Genomic DNA, 21,347 nt, shown 5'->3' with positions numbered 1-21,347 from the left:
TTCAGGTTAGGGCGATTTGATGTAATAGGAGTAATAAAGGTAAAGGTGTACGTATTTTTGCTGAATGCAAGTGCAAATTAAGTCAATGGGGTAAGGTTGCTGCCCTTTATTCATTATATTATTCAAAAAACCTAGGTCAAGTCCAGGGCTAGACTCTATGCGCACAGAAAATCAGGCCTTAATGAGGCCAGGGTCTCTGGCCTTAATGAATTTATAATCTAGCCATGAGGAAGTTATAACTAACATAATCAGCTACCAAATGAAATAGAGAGTCTAGAGCCAAAGCCATATTTGTCTGCCTCTCCTTCACTGCTTGGTTTTCATCTGGAGTACGCTCATCTCTGGGACAAAGATCTTAAGTGGAACATTAACAAAACACAGATATTTAGGAGGGTGCCATGAGAACAAGTCCATAAATAAGATTAAGTTTGAGAACCTAGGGGAAGCTGTGCTGTGATTTTCAAATATGTGCAGAGTGTTTATTCAGAAGTGGGTTGGAGCTAATTTAGTGAAGCTGTGGAGAGATGGCTCAGGGCCACTGAGTGTCACTTACCAGGAGGCGGGTCTGGCTCGGAAAAGAGCGGCTCCAAAGGGGAATGCGTTGCTCAGAAATACCACACCGCACAATGTTTTGAGTGTTCACTATGCCTGGTGAGTTCCCACCTGCTAAGGACCATCAAGCTGGTGCTAGTTGGCACTTTGTCAGGAAGGATGTAGGGAGGACCGAGGCTATGAATAGGAGTACAGGACAATGCTCAGGAGAAAAGCACAAATTTAAGATGCCCTTGAATGCTCTAAAAAATAAAATTCATTAATTTCTAAAAAAAAAAAGATGCCCTCAAGTTTCTTAGACCCTCTTTTGGCTCTAAACCTACACATCTAAAAAAAGGCAGGGTCTGAATGTGCTCAGAGTCCCAACTAGAGAGTGGGCTACAATTGATAGGAGTCCCAAGAGCCTTGAAAGTAAAATGTTCTGGAGGACAGCTAGAATAACTGACAGAGAGGAGACTGCAATCAGGATTGAGGAATGACAAGTAAAACTGAAGGGAAAAAATGAGGCTGAGAAATAAAATATAAGAGGCAAAATAAAGCCTTGGAAACATGACCCCACCTGGGTCAGTGGACTGGAAGATGATGGCGTGTAGGAGATGGTTCAGGGTAAAGGATGTTGGAATAGATCGTGGAATGTCCTAGGGCTTCACAGGCACCTGCATGTGCTATCAACTGTAATTGAAGCCTTCCAATCATTCTGGAAAATCAGACCCATCACCTTAGCCCAGACCATGGGACTACCCGGTGGGCCTTTTCTGCTCTCCCTCCAGCGGAAAGGTGGGAGCACAGCTTGTGGAAATGCTCCCTTCACTGAATGACTGGCCTGGTGAATCTAAACCAGATAACTAGTGCTGAAACTCCCCCACCCAGCAGGTTCCAGAGAGGACAAGGCTTGGTGCTGGCCTGGGTGAGCGGGGAGGGCCAAGTTTTCTCAAATTTCTAAAACATCTTGTCTTATAAATAGCATCTCTGCTAACTCAAAAGGGAGAGGATTTTAAACTTTAACAACCTTCTTGTCATTTTCATACTTCACTCATTCCATGCAAGTGAAGCTCAGGTTCAGTTTCCTAACGAGGTCCTATTTCATTTTATTTCTCATTATAATTACATGTGGGTTTCTAGTGATGCTAAGAACCATTTGTAAAAAGTTACTTTCCTTAAAATCACTGTCATACCATTCTGGAAACAGTCCCATTCGCACCAGAACCCTTCACCCATCCGCCAGCCTTTTTTTAAAATTCTTACTGAAGCCCAGATTTGAGTCCAAGTCATTGAATTTTTTCTCCTTTAAATCACCAGTCCACAAATTCTACTTGAACGTTGTAGGATATGGGTTTAAACATTAGGTTTTAAAAAAATCAGGATAGAAGAAACCATTCCTAGGCTCAGCAAGTTGATCTGGCTAATCCAACTGCAAATCCTCCTGTTAGGGGCAGATTTGCAAAACCTCAATCAACACAAAGGGAACTTTTCATAAAAGCTTTTCTCTGCCACATAATGTTTTGCTGCGTTATTCTCAAAAAGCAGGTCTTTCCAACAAGATGCCTAACACACTGCATGATTTAAAGTTTTTTTATCCTGTTTACAAATGTTGCTGCATTAAAAAGTAAGATCAAGGAAGAGTAGCCATCACAATAATAGTATGCACATACAATTTGAAAAAAAAATTGTTTTATGCCTCTAATTGCCTATTTTACCCTATTACTTCCCTTCTGTATGCTTATCATTATCTTTTCTATTTTCAGCCTCTCTTTGCTGTCTCTTTTACCAGCCTATCCTTCCTTTTTTCCCTTTTGCTTCTCTGTGCAGAGCCTCCCTAGCACATATTCTATACAAAATTTCTTTAGAAATGTTTTCTTTTTTCTGAATTTTCAAAGAGACGTTCCTTCTCATGCAATCCTATCTCTTTTGTGACGGAATGTGGCATTTCGGTTATAGGATGCTTCAAGACTTCTCAGCTTCTTTGGATCTGGTGATGAAGGGGGGGAAATGGAAACTAGTGACTGGTGGGAAGTTTTCTATTTTTGTCTGCGAAACTTCTAGTCGACCAGCTCAGCTTGTAGATGATTTTTATCACTTTAAAAGTTTAGGGAGGACAAGGATTGATCCACTTTCTTTTGAAAGAAAAAGATCTACAGCAATTAGGATAATCATGTAGAAACAATGCCCTCTCAGGGACAAATTGCTTTCATTTGAGAGGTTTCTGGGATTCTACAATATTCTTCTGACAGAATGACTAGGTGGTCGAAGGATGGAGATTGGTATAACTCAACTGGAGGTCTTCCACCAGGAAAAATAAGTGGTCAGCTCCAGAAAGATCCATCATGATAGACTTTAGCACCTGTAGTCAACTTCACCAAAAGCTATAGTTCAATTCAGGGTCAGTTACAGCCAATCTCCCTCTATGCCAAACCATGTTGTTGGAAGGAATTTTTCTTGTCAACTAAATATTTTGATTGGGTTACTCTAAATGCTACCTATTGATTTTACACCAGCACTTATCACATTGTACTGTGAGCATCACTCTATGTTTTTTGGGTTTTTTTCCCTCTCTTTCAAATAGCTGTTCATTATTTGAAGTCAAAGACTTATGTTTATCTATGTGGCCCCATACCCATTATATAGGAGACATAAGCATGAGTCAGGCTTTTTTTTTTAATGTGGCAAGTGGTAAAAAATGCAATTCAAATAGGCATAAACGTAAAGGAAATTTGAATAATCTAGAGGTAAATCTAGCTGCAGGTGAAGCTTGATCCAGAGGCAAGGATGAGGTAGTCAAGTACTTAGCTTCTTTCTGTCCACTCTGCCTTTCATGGCTCAGTGTTAATTCCAGCTATGGTTTAGAATGAGTGCAATAATTCTACACCTCCTACCCTAACAAATAGCATTCTGAAAAGGAGAGAATGTTTTCCAGGAAAGAGAAAAAAGCGTCTGTGTCCAGAAGCCCCAGTAATAATCTTCTTTCCAGTTTCAGTCACTTACTCATCTCTGAACCAATAAAGTATGGGCAGCAGAAAGGGATATGCTGTAGGGTTTAAGCCAATCAGGTCTCTCTTCTGGAGCTTGTTATGATCAAATTTATCCAAATAACATTCCTCAAAATATGAAAGGAGTGAATTCCAAAAGAAAATTAGGGTAACTACAGTAGACAAAGGGGGCAATGGATGCTTGAGGGAAAAACTCAAAAAACACTGTAGCACCTAAGAAGGGTTTGTTGAACAAGGCAATTGTCATTTTTCAAGTTAAGAATTTTCTTTTTCAAAGTATTAGAAACAACACAAACTGTTTACTAAACACAAACCTGTGAATTATTGAAGTAATGTTTAAAAACAACCCAACTCTTCATGGTCATCAATGGGACTGATTGCACTTGGCAGGTATAAAAACACAGTTTTCTATTTGAGCTTTGTGTTTGCTTGAAATCTAGATAAACATACTGGTTTCAAAAAACTTAAATACCAAAAAAAAAAAGGAGGAAAAATGTATGAAAAATACCCAAAATTGTATGCAACAACAAACTAAAGCCTTTACTTGTAGGCTTGGATCCCAAAATATGTAAAAATTATTCACTAGTCTATAAGCATTTCTTTCCTGGGCCCATGTCCTGTGGTACTAGAGGAAAGATGACCAATTACTTTGTGTCATGTGATTGAAAAAGGACTTGAAAAGGTCTCAGTGCCCTGACACAAATACCTTCAAACCAGTGCCTATTGGTTAAAAATCCTTTAACAGTGGACAAAGGTGTTCCAAAGAGACAAGGCTTACAAAGCAAACATCTTTGGGAGAAAAACCAAAACACACCCTCCCTCTAGAAGTTACCTCCATATCAAGCACGTTTCTGAATGATAGAGGGAAACTTTGCATGAGAGAATAATTGTATTCTGGTCCAAGTGGAAGTGGGGCCTGTAAAGGACTAAACTCACTGGTCTGGCCACTTCGAGATGTTGTCCCTTCTGTTCTCCTCATAAATTCCTATTAATCCTATAAAACCTAGTCTTATTCTTTTGTCCTCAGTGCTGACCTCAGAGTCTGGCTCAAACCAGACTCTGAGTAAACGTTTTTTAAAAAGTGAATATTTGTTGAGGGAATGCTTACTGGGACTCTTTCTTTTTTTTTTTTTTTAAAGATTTTATTTTTATTTATTTGACAGAGAGAGACACAGCGAGAGAGGGAATACAAGCAAGGGGAGCGGGAGAGGGAGAAGCAGGCTTCCCGCCGAGCAGGGAGCCTGATGCGGGGCTCGATCCCAGGACCCTGGGATCGTGACCTGAGCCAAAGGCAGACGCTTAACGACTGAGCCACCCAGGTGCCCCAACTGGGACTCTTTCTATTGTAAAGGAATAAAGAGGACACCATTCATATAAATCCAAACTGTTTCATTTCAGAAATGATTCTAAGGCAGCTTCAAAATATTGTATAAAGTACCTGTTTAATAATTTACTTTGGGGGTAAATCACTGCATAGAAATGACTGAGTGAGGTTGCTGTCAACAAAGAGTGATTTTTCCTGAAGATAGGTAGGGGAGAGATAGTGTGAACACCTACATCAAATAAAATGAAGCTAAAGTTTGTCTCCTTTGTTTAGAAAGGCAGTTTCTTTGGTTTTCTATCAAGTATACCATCCTATTACTTATAACCAGGCACAGCTGTGGACTCCACTATCTCCTGGGAAAGGAAGCTCATAGGTGACAAGAGGGTAAATAGGATACGTGGAGGTTGGATGGGCCAAGCATTCAGCAGGCAAGGTCATGAGTTAGGGGGTGTGAGATGGACTCTCCTTCTGGGATCCCACAAGACTTTAATAAGCATAGGTGGCTTCCCCCAACAAGCCCTGAGGATAGGCAGAACAACGAGCTAGAATTAGACAGTGTCTAAATTGAACACGGCAGGTCAATGTGGAGGGGGCCAGAAGGAACTGTGACTGGGAATCTGGAGATTTCAAGGAGAGCCACATTTTTCAAAATCTCCAAAGGAAGAAAGGGCCCAAGTGATATCTGGGCTCCATATGGCTGCAGAATCAACAGTAAGCCACCGTCTGCTCTCCTTCCCTTACTCCATATTTGCCCCACTCGTATCAAGCTCTTTATCGCCATTCCCACGTCATCTGGCTACTGATAGCAGGTGTTCTTCTGAAAGACTACTATGTGATCCTTTCCATTTGGACTTCATTCATGGTCTCTCTACACTTGACTCACGGAAGCTAACACCTACTCAAGTCCTAATTTATGCATCAGAATTCTTGTGTTGCTTTAAAAAGTGATTGACTTTTCTCTCCTGGGGAGAATATTTTTTTAATTGTGTTAAATTGTGCTGGCTAGATGCCTGTGTCTCATTGCGATTTTCAGTTCTGCCTGAAGGTCTTGGATTGGGATTTCAGTAAATTCCATTTTTCAGTCATTTTTTAAGGAGATACACCACTAGATGGAGGGACCGATGGGACCAGAGCCTCCAGAGTAAATGGACGAGGCCAGCATGCTGCAGGCCACAAAAGTCCTCTTTTTTTTAAAGATTTTATTTATTTATTTGACAGAGAGAGAGAGAGCCAAGCAGGGGGAGCGGGCGAGGAGAAGCAGGCTCCCCGCCGAGCAGAAAGCCTGATGCGGGGCTCCATCCCAGGACCCCTGATCATGACCTGAGCCGAAGGCAGACACTTAACTGACTGAGCCATGCAGGTGCCCCAAAAGTCCTCTTTTAAGCCAGCAGAATGATTGCAGCCTCAGGAACTGTTTGTTCCTTCACCAAAAACCCAGCACCTATGCACCAAGGTGCGTTCTTGCTGCCACAATACAGAGTAGTTTCTTTACGTGATGACAAATAGCACCATCGAACACACTATGCCCAACTGGGTCCTTTAGAGTGCCGGCCCAGCACACAGCCAACCAAAGAGTTCTCTGAGGCAAATAAAAGTTAGGAGTTTGAGGTGGCACCATGTGGTGATGCCAGCCCCTTGGGAGCTCACTCATTTGTTGGTTCATATGCTGTTTGTAGCCAACTGCCTTGATGGAACAAAGAAAGTAAATGAAGTAAATAGACATGATGGTGAGGAGCCAAGGTCCAGCTGTGTCTGGGACATATTGCCGCTCAGTCGAATTTTGCTACAAGCATCAGGCATTTGGGAAATAATGTGAAGGGTGTGATACAAGCAAGACGAGGAATCAGAGCACCTTGGTTCTACTTACAGCTGCTAATTAGTAGTGTGTCCCTGACAAATCATTGTCTTCTCTGTCAGTGAGTTCCCTCAATGAAACCAAGAGACAAGGGCTTATCATTCTGGGAACTTCTCCCTTCACGGAGGTCATGGATTATCTGTTCATAAGTCCTATCGTCTTCCTGGGGTTTATGAAATAAAGTTCAATTTTATGACCTTGGTTTTAGATGCCCTCAACAATCCAACCCCAGCTTATAGTCATGTTTTCTTCCCCCACCCACACTCAACACACAACCCACTCTAAAGAAGGCAAGAGGTAAATACACTCATCCTGAGGTTCACAAAACCAGTGACATATGTTGGTCTCCCTGCGTAAGTCCCTAACAGGAGCTAGGACTTTTCTTCTTCTTCTCCTTCTTCTTCTTCTTCTTCTTCTTCTTCTTCTTCTTCTTCTTCTTCTTCTTCTTCTTCTCCTCCTCCTCCTCCTCCTTCTTCTTCTTTCTTCTTCTTCTTCTTCTTCTTCTTCTTCTTCTTCTTCTTCTTCTTCTTTCTTCTTCTTCTTCTTCTTTTCTTTCTTTCTTTCTTTCTTTCTTTCTTTCTTTCTTTCTTTCTTTCTTTCTTTCTTTCTTTCTTTCTTTCTTTCTTTCTTTTCTTTCTTCTTGAGTGCCCAGGCTAGCCCAGAGCCTGGCATATTATAAGTGTTCCATAAATACTTACAAAATGAAGGAATACACTGTACTTCTTCTCCCAGGAAGAAATGGAAATGCACAAAGCTTAAAACTGATTTTCAAGTACTAGCAGCCAGCAAGTACATTTGTGAAGGCTGGGGAGTCTGCTGGTACACTTGAAGGTCTATCTCCTAGATGGCCCTATGCTCTATGCAGCCCCCAAATGCTGTGGTCATTCTCAGCTTGAGTCTTTTTTCCAAGCATTTTCTGGGGCCTGGCATGGTTTTCTCTTCACCTTTCATTTTTCCAAATGCTGTACCATCCATGAAGCCTTCTCAATCTACAGGCCCATATTTGTTTTTCCTCTTCTAAAGTCCAGTATCACTTAGCATGTCTGCTTTTATTCACCTTGTATTGATTAATATGTAACATGCATAGGTAAAAGCACAGGGCAAGGGATCAGGAGACTCAAATTCTTGTCCTAAGTCAGCACCAACCAGCTCTGAAATTATGAATGCCTCTTAACTTTCCTGGAATTAATGAGGGAATTTGATGAATCTGGCCCTCAGTTAAGTTTCAACATTTGTGCTTAGTGATTGATAGGGTCTGTCTGGAACAGGGATCTGTAAAGATTTCTAAGTCAGTCTTTGGGATCAGTGGGGAAACTCTATCTGGCAATGGTTGCTATGGTCAGAGCAGGAATTATATCTAGCACTAGACCTAGCACTAACCTCTAGGAGTCTATGGGCACATGCATCTCCTTTCTGAGATCCTAACATTATCCTTATCTCATACTTCTTGGAATAATCTACAGTCTTTAGCTCTGTGCCTTGCACATAGTAGTTGCTCTATGAAGATATTATGAATGAATAAATGAATACTTAAACCTTGAACAATTCTGAAACCAAGACATTTAAATTAAATCAAAACATGCTGACAGAAATAAACAGATTTTTTTTTCCAAAGCATATTTTATCAAGACTTTATTTTTACCTCACTATCCTAAGACTTAAAATGTGTGTTTCTCTGGAAAGAATTCCATATATCCAATGCAAAGATGAAAAGCTTTTAAATACCACTAGAGGGTTATAGCCATATGCTTGATGTATTCCCTATGATTAGGTGACTAAGGTATTAGATACTTCTTTTTTTTGTATGTGCATTTATTTTTTATTTTTTTTAAATAACAACTTTATTGAGATATAATCACATACCATAAAGTTTACCCTTTTAAAGAGTGGAATTCAATGGTTTTTAATATAGTCATAGAGTTATATATCCATCACCACTATCTAATTCTAGAACGTTTTATCACCCCCCAAATAAGCCCCATATTCATTAACAGTTATTCCCAACTTAGCATACCCCATTCCCCCAGCCTCTAGCAACTGCTCAACTACATTCTGTCTTGATGGGTTTGCCTGTTTTGCACATTTCATATAAATGGAATCATACTGTGTGATTTTTTGTGTGTGTTGGGCTTCTCTCACTAGGCATGTTTCCAAGGTTCATCCATTTGTAGTATGTCATGTATCAGTACTTCATTTCTCTTTATGACTAAGTAATATTCCATTGCATGAATATAGGACATTTTGCTTGTCCATGGACATTTTGGTTGTTTCTGCTTTTTGGCTCTTATGAATAATGCTGCTATGAATATGCACAGGTTTTGTATAGACACTTGTTTTCAATTCTCTTGGATAGATACATAGGAGAAGAATTGGGTGAAATAAGAAATCTTTAACTTATGGAAGAACTCCCCAAATTAAGATATCATAGGGATATACAGGTATCATCATATCTTAATTATATTGTTCCAAATAATAAGTTCTAGTCTATCCCTCTCCTTTTATAATCAAGCAACTTAGTCACATACCTGGTCAGCAGCAGGGACACTGAGGAGGAAACTGGGCGTGAACAGTGAGTAGAACGAACAAGTACGAATGGGAAAAACCTCACCATAACTCTGTTCCCCACACACCTTCAGATCATGATGCCAGTTTTCAGGAATCGGTGGGGCAGGAAATGTCAGCAAAGGCAGCAGTTATCTCAGGGAATGGGTCCTGAAGCTGATATGCACAGATCTATTTGTTAACAATTCTTCCTCTTTCTCTCTTCCTTTGCATTTTCTTGGAATTTCTACTTTTCCTTCCCCATCTCATAGTGAAGTTATTTTTAATAAGAATCTGGGAGCAAATTTCTCAGTGAAGATCAAAACCTTTGGGGAAGACTGGCTGTGATACAGCCTCTGGGATTTAACACCTGTGGGATATTCCAAGCTGTGTCCTTACTGGAGTAACACCAACTGCAGGGCATTGTTTGGAGCAATGTAAGATAATAAATGAAAAATATCCAAGATGGTGCCTAGTGCCTAGAAGATTCTAAGTGAGTGTTTCAGGTGCCTCCTTTTCTCTTTAATATGATGCAAATTTGGGTGGTCCAAAGAGCGGTAAGCTTGTAGTCAAAAGATATGGATTAGGGTTTTAGTTTTGCTTTTTGCTAGCTTCATGAATTTTGGACAACTTAGTGTAAGCCTGAGTTTCTCTGACTTTAAAATGCAGACAATCATGCCTCCTGTCCCTTGCAACTGCCTACCTCCCAAGACTCAAGAATGTATGAAGAAGTGCTTTGTAAATGTATGAGTGTTCTATAAATGTGTATTAATAGGATTTTTTCCCTCCATGCCCCTGACAGGTTTCAAGCCTGATTCATGTCTTCACTGGCAACAAGAGATCAGAGGGAAAAAGAACACACCCAGATTTCAAATATGTGCATGCCACAGACTGCTCGCCTCCCTCACTCAATGACAGGGAGATTCCACAATATTTGTAGACAAGACTGTCCTCCTGATTGCTGAAACTCAGGCCTGCGATAAATGTGATACTGCACTGAAATGAAGGTAGAATCTTCTGGTACGGGGCAGTAGAAAGTGCCCAAGTTTCACAGAGATACCACAGAATGATTATGGATCTGGCAGAGGTCAAGAGGACCCAGACTCCATGTAATTTTTACCACTGGCCTTCCATCCTGGCATTCGATGTCAAACACATGTCCCTACATGTTCAGTGAAAGCTTTTATTTTTAGGGGAAAAAAAAAAAACTTCAAACAGGGAAGCTCAATACTTATGGCTTATAGATGGCTTGACAACACAAATTCTAGCTTGCTTTCTGAGCTATAGAATCTGTAAAACTAAAAATTACACTCTAAAACAGTAAGGAAGGTAGAAATCCACAGGAGAACTTACATTTTACCACACAGATGCAACCCCACATGTCTTAGAAAGCAAAGGAGAAAATTGAAGCAGTACCTCACACTGGGAAGAACCAATTTTTGGCCAGCAGGTGTATGGGTATGTCGGACCACAGGAAACATCCTAACGTCCAGGCCTTGGCATCATATTGCTGAGCAGTAGGTGGTATCAGCAGTGATGTGTCTGGCAGAGAGCTCCATGGTATGTTTTGTTCCATTTGGCTGCATGTTTCTTTACTGAGTAGCATCTAGGCCTTAATCTCTGTGAACTGCTTAATACCATTTCAGTTCTCTTTCTTACTAATAGCTATAGTGGATTCTGTCGTCGGTGATGAACAACCCTGACCAAGAGTAGGCCATCATGGCATCTCTATGAGAGTGAAAAGAACCACTGGTTCAGATTTAGCCCAACATTTGGAAAAAAAGTAAAAAAAAGAGGTGTCATTTTTTTGAAATTAGTTTTATGTAACCTTTATATTATGAAGTTGAGAGAGAGAATTAGTTCCTTTTTTTTTCTACAATTATCATCAATTTAGTGCTATATGTATACAAAGTTTATATAGGCATAAAATTGTTTTGGGGAGTATCATCTATTTTTCTTTAATATTTTCAAATCTCTCTTCTAAATCCGTTTTCTTCAAATTAAGAACAGCAGTTGCCTGCCAAAAGCTAATAAGGATATTTTAATTAGTGTTAGGAAAGCCTCCTCATTGGCAAACATGGATATTTTTAAATTATGATTTATAAAATTAACACAGTGTTAACCATATTTTGCCCTTCTGGGGACTATCTGCTGGAAGACTGTTAGTTTTTCAGGCTTAGGCTTTTCAGGCACTACATTTAAATCATGGCTTGAGTCTTAGAAGAAATGTGAGAGGCAGACACTTGTATTTATTTTAGTCAAGAGAGCCAGCCAAAGGTCATTCTAACAACTAGCTACTGCCTCATTCTTGTGAAATAAGAAGAAATAGGAAGGAAGGAGGGCAGGAAGGAGGAATCCTCGCATTACCCTCCAGTTCCAGTAGTTGGATACTTGTGCCATTTCTTCTAAATTGGAGTTCTATTTAATTTCCAGACTTCAGTCCTTCTTTAAACCTGATCACTTTACTAGGGAACTGTAATCTCTTGAAGAGCATCAAAGATGATCTTCCTGTTCCAATTCTTGTTATGTTCTCTAGTTAATTAATTCATCTGTGGTAGAGACTATTGCTTATTTACCACAAACTGTTTTCCCTTTGTGGTTGTAAGAGTAAGACCCTCCCCACCCCCAACACACACACAAAGATATCCAAGATGTCTGCATTCTAATTTCTAGAACCTGTGAATATGTGGCAGTGTGTAGAAAAAAAAGGAAATTTCCAGATGTGATTAAGCTAAGGATCTGGAGATAGGAAAATGATCCTGGATTAGCTGGATGGGCCAAATGTAATCACCATGATCCATATTGGAGGCAAGCAGTAGGGTCAGGGTAAGAGAAGGTGATGTGGTGACAGAAGCAAGGTCCAAGAGAAAGATAGAGACTGGACAGGATCAACTGCTTTCTCTGAAAGTGAAGGAAGGTGCCATGGACCCAGGAATGCAGGCTGCCTCTAGAAACTGGAAAAGGCCAGGGAACAGATTCTCTTCTAGAACCTCCAAAAGGAATGTAGCCCTGCAAACACTTTGATTTTAAGACTTCTGACCTCCAGAACTTAGGAATAAGGTGTGCTGTTTTATTCTACTAAATTTATGGTAATTTATTACAGCAGCAATAAGACACTAATACATTTCTCTTGGGTACACAGTTGGACTCCATTTCCCACCTTCCTCTGAGGCTAAGTGTATCCATGTGATGGAGTTCTGGCTAAGTGAGATACATCACTTCCAGGCCAGGGCAATAAAATCTTTTCTCATGATCCTCCATGAGCTCCTTCTGCAAGAGATATGAAAATGATGCAGCAGAGGATTCTAAGACTCTATGAGAGGCTAGAGCCAGAATGTGGAAAGATCCTTCTTCCCTGAATCTCTACATAGAAAGTAGCCTACCAAAGAACCACACTGAACTGATATATAAGCAAAAATAAAGTTCTAATATGGTCAACTACTGAAATTTAGGTTATGTATGCTATTCAGTAGTTATTCTACCTGAATAATGCATCATTGTTGGAGACCATTTTTGAAAAAATGTGACTACCAATTAATTAACCCATGAGCTGGACCTAGGCAATTGGAGGTTCCTCACCTCTCCCCTGTCCTTGGGATATGGGTTCTGCCTGCATTTCCTGCTCCCAGAGACAGCTGCTAGGAAACAGCTTTGAGATAGGGATGTCAGTGGAGAGTATCTGTACATTATACATGACTAAACCTAATTGACACCTCTTTATAAAATTTAAGATTTGGCAGGCAGGTGCAAGTATCCATTTGTCTTGCTTTTGCCCAAGACAGGCCTCATATGTAAGTTCCCTTACTCATTAAACCTGCCACCTACCCACTTGGTATAGCCTGCCTCTTTGGTCTCTCCCTGCCCTCCAAATATGGGGGCTGGTTTCAGATTACATCTGAGAACTTCCCAATCAAAACCATTCAAGCAATAAATCAATAAATATTTATTAAGCACCTACACTACACCACCTCATAAACATGATTTCTGCCCTCGTAATATTTATAGTGTTCTTAGACATCTTTCTGCTTACTTAATGAAGAATCTCCTGATAGCTCTTATTAACACTAAATTACGTGAAAGCCTATCATCTCTGTAGTACTGGCGGTGGTGTATAAAGAAAAATGTGAAATGATGTCAGTGCCTGGGTTAATAATAGATTAGTGACTCCCCTGAAGAATAATAATAACTCCCATTAATCAAGCTATGCTAACTTTATAATAAATAACCTGAAAATCTCGTTGTTTTAAGGCAATGGAGGTTTTTTTGTTGTTGTTGTTGTTTATTTGTTTTTGTTTTGTTTTGTTTTTCTCTCCTGAAAAGTCCTCTGTTAGGTGAGGCTCTTTTGGGTAACTATCATGCCAGAGTTGACTCAGGGACACATTTATTTCCACCTTCCTTGGAGTTCCAAGGTTCCTTGGGCATGTACCAGTCAAAGATGGAGTTAAGAAAGTGGGAGAAAAGTGTACTGGTATGGTTAACCAGCTGGGACCAAGGATGGACAAATCACTTCCACTCACATGCCACTAGCCAGAGCTGGTCATTTCATTTTCTCTAGATGCAAGGGAGCTGGGAAATATTATTCCTGATGATCATTTTCCATCAATTCCTGTGAAAGAGGGAGCATAAACCACGGATGGTCACTGAGCCATCTCTGCCCAACCACTTCTTAAAGATTTTCTCACTTAAAGAAATTCCTTCAGACATTATTATAATTTCTCCTAATTTACAGATGAGGAAATAAGTCTCAAAAAGATTAACTAATAGTTGTGCAGATGCGGTAGGGAGCAAAGCCAGCATTCAATGCAGATTACTTTATATCCTGAGAACTTATACGGTCTTACATAGCAAAACCTAAAAATGAAAGAAATAGACAAAAAATTGAAGCAGAACAGACTAGCACCTAAATTTTGTGTCACAGAGATAGATGGCCCCTCACTTTCAGAAAGGATTATTTCCAGTTTTAGGGAACGGGAAGAACTTAGCGGGTGAGTGTCCCCATGCTTTGTTTGCAGTGCTGAGAACGTTTCTTCCTTCACCTTCATAACCCCAGGAGCTGGTCCTGTCCTTACAACAGGACTGTTCACTGTTGGGGAAGCTCTATTTGTAATTGAACCTCCCACCATAGTCTTTACATTGTCTATATTCTCTCCTTTGGAATATTAAAACATGAGATAGTTTTTTTTTTTTACGTTATATTAGTCATCATACAGTACATCATTAGTTTTTGATGTAATATTCCAAAAATATGAGATAGTTTTAATGCTGAAAAATAAAGATTAATCTAGGTGTGAGCAGTTCCTTAGCATTTTGCTTTGGGCTCCCACGCCCTTAAAGCAGTGTTGGAAGGTCACGTGGCTTCTCCACCACCCCCACCTACTCCTGCCATGGAGAAGAAGCCAAAAGAATCCAACGTTTTGTTTTTGGGTGCCCCACACTGGATGATTAGCTTGGCTCTTACTTTTGAGCCAAAGGAAACTGGATGCACTTCTGCGATGCTCAGTGTCTAGCTGCAGAGAAGGGGAGGCTTTTCCTTTCCCAGAAGCACTCTCTCTGGGATGCCTTCATTAGCCCTGCCAGGCAGAGATCGCCTTAGCTGCAGCTTGTATCTGATTGCACTGGGCCCCTTTGTGTTGGTCTGGCTTCCAAGCTCCACTGTTAGGCAGAGCAGGGGTGGTTAGCGGCAATTTTATATCCAGGCTCAAGGGAAACCATTACATAATGGTAACAGTATTTCTTACTTTTCCTGCTTTAACTGCTGTCTGTACTGATTATGTTGTGTGGTCAATGTAGTGAGAAGAGGAGGAAAAAAAAAAAAACAACTTAGTTTAAAAGTTGATAAGGAGAAGGGGACAGGGGCAGAAGAGTAAAAAGGAAGAGCCTGTCCCATGTAGAAAAACATGTTGATGAGCCCAAAGCCAGGGGAGCAAAAGTTCTCCATATAATCTGCTAGAAGGGTTTCCCTCTGTGGGAATGAAAGGTTGTTGCTGAGGGACAAAATGTTTTACTTTTTCTGGGAGTGTTCAAGACACTAACAGAAGGACATTTTCCTGAGTGGGGTCGTAGTTTGGAGATGAGGAAGAGAGGAACTTGGAGAGCAATCTGTTCTGAATTTTGGTGGTACCTCAGGATCTCATATGAGAGAGGAAGCCCATGTTAGGATTCTCCAGAGAGAAAGAGAGAGGGTGTGTGTGTGTGCATGTGTGCATATATGTGTGTGGGGAGAGAGAGAGAGAGGTTTTAAGGAATTGGCTTACTCGATTGTGGAATCTGGCAAGGCCACAATCTGCAGGGTGGACCAGCAGGCTGGAGACCCAGGGATGAGTTAATGCTGCAGCTCAAGTCTGAAGTCAGCTCCTGACAGACAGAATTCCCTCTTGTTACAGGAGGATGGTCTTTTTTCAGCTGGTTAAATGAGGCCTACCCACATTACGGAGGGTAATCTGTTTTACTCAAAGTCTCCTGATTTAAATGATAATCTTATCTAAAAATACCTTCCCAGAAATTCTAAAATAATGTTTGACCAAATATCTGGGTCTTGTGGCCTGGCCAAGTTGACACAAAATTAATCATCTCAAAAGTGTTTCCGTGAGATTCATCCAAAATACTGTTCGTTTTCCGGGGGCCCTGTTCCCCCCTCCTCTGCTTTTCTCCCCATGGTGTAGGGGTCTGGAGTGTTGGATCTGACTCCACCACCTTAACAGGAAAGGCCAGGTTTGTAGGGTTTAATGCTTATATAATCTGAGTGGCCCTCTTTAAGAAAAAGAATAAAAACATATGAAAGTATGTCCATATTTTATCTCAGACATTGCTGGTAGAAAGGGAGAAATGTATAAATACTTTGGAAATCAGCTAGGCAGTTTTTGTAAAAGTAACCATTCATCTACCCCATGACAAAGCATTTCCAAAGGAAGTGAAAACTTATGTCCACAAAGAGACTAAACAAGTGTTTTATAGCAGCATTACTTAAAATAGACCCAAACTGGAAACAACACAAATCTCCCTCAAGGTGAATGGATTAAAAACAACGGTACATTCACACAATGGAACACTACCCAGCAATGGAGAGGAATGGATTAATGGTACACACAAGAACATGGTGAAATCTCCACAACATGCTGAGCTAAAGTCCCACACACACAAAAGTGCACAGTGTATCATTTTGCTTATAAGAGGTTCTAGAACAGGTAAAAAACTATAATGGAAGCAGAAAAGTAGTTTGCCTGTGGCTGGGGTAGGAGGTGACTGACCACAAAGAGGGCACAGGTAACTTTCTGGAATGATGGAAATGTCCTAAATCTTGACTATGAAAGAGGTTACTCTTATCCATATTTGCCAAACTCAGTAAACTGTACATTTTAGATTGCTGCATTTTATGTAAATTATCCCCGAAGACAGTTTACTTAAACAAGTTATAAAATACAAAATAAAAGTGGATATTTATTAGAATTAATTAAGAAATCTCAACAAATTAAAAATTTTTAAGATGAAAAATAGAAATATCTCCCAAACTAGAAAAATATATGTTTATTACTCTCATTATATCTGACAATACCTCTATCATACATTTCCCTTATGTTGTTGACTATATACTCTTTTATCACCTTCTCATATGGTAAAGGTCTTGTAATTTGTCTCTAGAAGAACTCAAAAGTTATTTCAATATTTCCTATGGCACGAATGCATAAAATTTGCTTTTCTATTCTTGATAATTTAGAAGAGTTTCTTTCAGCTTCTCAGGGCATTGTTGGTCACGCCATATCTGTCAGTTCTTATGCAGTTGTTTTCCAAGAAGGTGCTTCTTGCTCAGGAGCAGCTTTGGGTGTCTTAGACAATTGATGTCCTTTAGCATGACCCCTGAAGACCACTCAGCAATTAGCTCAGTCAAGTCTTCAGTGGACACTGCTTTTGCGCTCCTCAACCCTGCGTGACTAGCACTGGAGGTGGGGCAGCCATGAAACCTGAGTCCCAGTAGTCCGTAGTGGAATGGCATCTCCTTGACATGCTTCTCTTTGGAGTGAAGGGAGAGCCCAACTGCTTGATGCTTGCATAAGATGCAAGATGTCAGTGTGGCTGAGAGGATGTACAGCTCGTGCTGCCAGTCCCAGGACCACTTCCAGGGCACAGAAATCACCCCCAGACTGGGCTATTGCTCAATGCCCCAGCACTGGATGGAGCTACAGCTTCCTACACACACCTTCGGAGAGCACCATGCTAAGCCTTGGAATGGGCCTTGCAAGAGCAGGACCCCAAAGCTTAAGCATCATTAGCATTTACCTAATAGCTTTGTGACCTTGTTTATGATAACCTCAGTTTCTTCACTTGAAAAATGGGAATGATGATGATAACAATAATAATACATGACTGAAAAGACTGTTGAGAATTAAATGTATGTAAAGTGCTTAACAGGTCCACAGTAAATACCCCCTGAACGTTGGTGTTTGGATGACCACACACCTTCCAAATCTATCGTTTCCAACTGATCTCCATCTTGAGCCTCCAGCCTATGTATTTAACATACCTACAAAGTGAAGAGCTCCACATGAAAGTCCAATAGACATTTCGAAGTCAACATATCAAAAATAAAGCACTTAATCATCCCTTTAGAATGTTCCACTCTCTGTCATTTCTTCTTTGTTCAATGACAACACAGTTCTCAAGTGGCCCAAGACAGACACCTGAGGAATCATTTTAGATGAGTGCTATCCATTAGAGATGTAACACACACCACAAATGTGAGTGACATGTATAATTTTAAAATTTCTAGTGGCCACATTAAAATGGTAAAAAGAACCAGGTGAAATTAATTTTAATAATGCATTTTACATAACCCAATACACCCCAAAATTATCATTTCAACATGTAATCAATGTACAAAGTTATTAATGAGATATTTTATATGAGATTTTCATACTAAGTCTTCAAAATTAGGTGTGCATTTTATACTTACAGCACATCTCAAATTCCATTAGCCATATCTGAAAAGTTCATTAGCCACACGTGGCTAGTGGCCACTGTATCAGACTGCACAACTGTAGACTCTTCCCAACTTGACCCTCTACCCAACACATTCAATTAATCACCCATTTCCACCGATACTAGTTCCTTTTTGCCTTCACATTCTCACCTTCTTTTTTCACCTGTCTTAGATAAGTTTTTTGGCCCTCTGAACTGATGTCTCAGTCTTATAACCAATTTCCCTTTTTTCCCAATACCACCCTTCCAGCCTCTCTCTCTCTCTCTTTTATCATTGGATCCTCCCCTGGTTAGAACACATCCAGGATAAAGTGCTAAGCCCTTAGTTTATCACACAGAATCTGCTATATAGGCCAGGAGACATCCCCATGGTTCTATCTCCTTCTGCTCTCTGATACACTCTTCCTTCTAACATCAGGGAACATTTGAAATTCTCTCAACAAATATTTACTGGTCAAAAGAAAATTCCTTGACCTCCATGAATGTCACATTTACATATATATGTGCATACATCTCCCTGACCCTTTCATGACAGGGCTCTGGCTCCTTCTCCTTCAGAGCTCAATTTGTACAACTTTGTCCTCTGACCAAGTCATTCTCTCCACCTCATTTATCAGGATGCCTGGCCCCATGTTCCTATACTTCTGTCTTAATAGAACCATTAAGATGTTCATTACACTGTTCTCTGCTTGCTGAGTTTCTCATTTTAATGTCTCTCACACTTTACTGTATTGAGTAAAGACAATATCTTATTTAAATTATTTATTTAAATTTCTGTCCCAGGACTTGGCATAAAGCCCAGCACATCATGGGTCCTCAATAAATACTTTTTGAGCCTATAAGTGAAACTCAAAACAACCCTGAGTCCTATTTAGTTTATTTTTATCAATAAAACCTAATGTTCATATTTTAAAAGGTGAAGTAAGTCACTTCCTCCCACTATTTAGCAAAAAAGACACTTCCCATCTTTATTTGAGAAGGTTAACTAAAAAACTATAGGAGACCTTTTAAAATGTTTTCAGAAACCATACTATACAGGAAAGGCATCTCAAAAGAAGATAAACAAGCATTTACATAAGAAAATGTGACAATAGTATATTTATGTGGGAGTATTCAAGGCTCCCAAGGATTCCAGCCAAGAAAAATACTAGCTTGTGTTCTTGTCCCGGATCTTGTTATTTTAATAAGAATTTTTACTTTTAAATCAGTTTTGTAGCACGTTGCATGAACAGCAATGTGAGCAGGTGTGCTCCTCTTTTAGCCAACTGATTTATACAAACTCTGATTCATTAAAAAAATCATACAGAGGTATTTTTCACTTTATGAAAAGATTCACCTTACCATGTCTCTCCATTTAGGACTCACTACATGTTTAATGTGATTTGCTTTATTAAAATATATATGCATAAAAATTTTCAGAAGTAATAACATTTTAAATTATTTAAATATTTAAAAATACTTTCCAAAAATGCTAGACTTTTGTTACATTTTCACATAATTTTCTGAAGCTGGTAAGGCAGTGATAATTATCTAAACCATGAGGACAATTTAACAACAATACTAAATAACATTAACAAATAATGATAGTGATGATTGTTAATGCTTATTGACCATTTACCATACACCAGATAACTATTCTTAATGTTTTTTATATAATGACCTCTTTAATCCTCCCAGTGACTGTATGAGGAGTTTATTGCTGATGTACCCATTTAACAGGTGAGAAACAGAGCCTACTGAATTGCTTTCAGTTTCTCATATTGTGTGGGGATTGAATAATATCTTTAAAACATGTCTAAGTCCTAACCCTTGGCTGCTGTGAAAGTGACCTTATATGAAACTAGTCTTTGCAGCCATGACTAGGTTAATGATTCCAGGATGAAATAATCCTGGATTTAAGGTGGGCCCTAAAGCCAATGACTGGTATCTTAATAAAGGGAAAAAAGAGATTTGAGACACAGAGACATGGGAAAGAAGCCCATGTGAAGGCGGAGGCAGAGTTTGGAGTTTTATGCTGCCGCAGCCAAGGAAGACCAACAACCACCAGAAGCTAGAATTTGCAAAGAGGGATTCTTCCCTACAGCGTTGGAAGAGCATGGCTCTGCTGAAAACCTAATTTTGGACTTCTGGCTCTCGGGACTTTGAGATCCTGAATTTCTGATGTTTTAAGCCACCCTGTTGTGCTAATTTAGTATGGCAGTCCTAAGAAATTAATATATTGACCATGTTCCTTTCTGCTGTAGATTTTTATATGTGTTTTTCCCTCAAACTCTCTGTCTAGAATGCAAGAAGGAACAAAGGAAGTTCCTGTATAAGTGGACTTTTACCATAATAATGCTGCATAACAATCACAAAATCTCAGTGACATTCAAAGATAAGCCTCTATTTCTCATACATCCGCAAGTTGGCTAGAACAGCTTTGCTGACCTTACCCAGGCTCATTCATGCATTGGCAGGTTGGCTAGGGGTCAATTGATATAAATCCAATTGGTTGGGCAGCTCTGCTTCAAACTGTGGGTCCAGAACACTAGGTTCTTTATGGTGGATTGGGTTCAGGTCATTTCTACATGCCGCTCACCTTCTTTAGACCATTACCCTAGCTGGGGTGGATTTTTCTTACTTAAGAAAGGTTGAGTGGAACTGTGTGGTGCCTCCCTAGACCCAGGCCCTGAACTGATGCATTTCTTTGGAATATGTCATTCCTGCCCATATTCCATTGGCCAATGCAAGTCACACAGAATTAAGGAAAAGGGACATACACTCCATCCATAGAGGTAGGAGTGGGAGAAGAGAAGTAATATTTTTGACCAATATTTAACCTGCTACAGACACTTTTGTGCTTTGTCTTACTCCCCTGCCTCTATGTCTACCATCTTCATCTTCTACTTGCATTTCAAGGAGCAGTCTAGGTATCACCATCTCCAGGAGACCTTCCCAGCAATCCAAATCTGAGTTAGGTATTTCTCCTAACTTATACTTTCCCCTTTATATTACTATGACACTGGATATAATTCATATTTAATTATTTGCCTCTCAGATGGACTGCAAGCTTTCAGAGGACAGGACTCAAGTCTTTTTTTTTTTTTTTTTTAGTTTGAAAATAAAATAACTATTT

This window comes from Leptonychotes weddellii, chromosome 1 (genome assembly GCF_054177405.1).
Source record: "Leptonychotes weddellii isolate Sample4059 chromosome 1, ASM5417740v2, whole genome shotgun sequence".
NCBI lineage: Eukaryota > Metazoa > Chordata > Mammalia > Carnivora > Phocidae > Leptonychotes > Leptonychotes weddellii.
Note: the sequence above shows the minus strand (reverse complement) of the source record.